General features: G+C 45.7%; 1 non-coding gene across 1 annotated transcript; it reads right to left on the bottom strand.

Moving 5' to 3' along the window:
- Positions 1-781: 781 nt before the first annotated feature.
- Positions 782-951, bottom strand: LOC117052518. The gene has a single exon (XR_004427265.1). It is a non-coding gene; the product is annotated as a U1 spliceosomal RNA (small nuclear RNA).
- Between the last annotated feature and the right edge of the window lie 406 nt (positions 952-1,357).

Below are 1,357 nucleotides of genomic sequence, written 5' to 3'. Positions count from 1 at the left end.
AGCAAGGCAGGTTGTGTTCAGATTGCAATGGCATGAATCCTCCCAGCATTGCACCTCTGAGATGGCAAATCACATTATATCTCTTTTCCACCACCTTCACCCAGTATATATTTTTGCTCCAGGGGGATGGGCACAGAGGGAAGAAAGTTAGTTGGGGAAAATAGCTTAGAAAGCCAGGGGCAACATTTACATTGTTGCCCCCCCCCCTGCTGCAACCAATTTGTTGTAGGAAGCTGCCTATTTGTTTCATTTATTTCAAAAAACCATTGTGCTGGAACCATAGTTGCTTTCTAGCAGAAACTGCTGGTCATCACTGTAGGCAAGCAGGGAAATCAGTGAGCGGTGGTGGTAGTGGAAGTGAGGACACCGCAGTCACTGGGGATAACTTCTGCATACAAAGCAGTTGCTAAACCACTGAGCTATGGCCCTTCCCTGAATATATCAATGCATGTCTGTTAGCATGTGGCCCAGCTCACTGACAGTTGCTGCTGGAGTTCTGGTCCCTGCACCAGCTGAACGAACTCTAAAGAGCCAGAGCCATGTGATGTGATCAAAGACAAGCTGGAGATCAGGTTCCTGACCAAACAAGCAAGAACTAAAGGCCAGAGGCAGGAGACATACCTGCAAGAAGGCAAGTGAGGTGAGAGGCTGCATTCAGGGCAAGATCCTTAGGTTATTATTATTATTATTATTATTATTATTATTATTATTATTTGTACCCCGCCCATCTGGCTAGGTCCCCCAAGCCACTCTGGGTGGCTTCCAACAAATATTAAAATACATTAAAATGTCACAGATTAAAAACTTCCCTAAACACCACAAATTATGCAGTCGAGTTTCCCGCATTTGGGGGAAATCGCAGGGGTCAGCACAGCCACAATGCAATGGATGAGCCTCACCCTGGGAAAACCTCCTTCATTATCAAGCAGGTTACTTGGTCTGGTTTAGCTTATTTACTATAGTGTCTTGTCCAGTTGCAAAACAAGGAACAATGAGATAGTATCTCCTTCAGCTTTTACACATTCAAGCAAAACAAGATGTGAAGCTACTATCTGCAGTTCAAGGGGAGCTTCCATGGGTGTCCATGGACCAACAGAAAAACATGAGAAGAGCTAGGTGGACAAGGCCATTGGCTCATCTATCCATCATCCTGTTCTCACAGTTGCCAACCAGGTGCCTCTGGCAAACCCACAAGCAGGATTTGAGCACAAGAACACTCTTCCCCCTCCTGTGGTTTCCAGTAGCTGGTGTTCAGAAATGTTGCTTCCTCCAATGGTGGAGACAGAGAGCATAACCCTCTCTTCCAGGAATTTGTCTAATCCTCTTTTAAAGCCATCTAGGTTGGTGGCCATTACTG

The sequence above is a fragment of the Lacerta agilis genome, chromosome 8, assembly GCF_009819535.1.
Source record: "Lacerta agilis isolate rLacAgi1 chromosome 8, rLacAgi1.pri, whole genome shotgun sequence".
In the NCBI taxonomy this organism is placed as follows: Eukaryota; Metazoa; Chordata; class Lepidosauria; order Squamata; family Lacertidae; genus Lacerta; species Lacerta agilis.
Note: the sequence above shows the minus strand (reverse complement) of the source record. Positions and strands in the feature narration are given on the sequence as shown.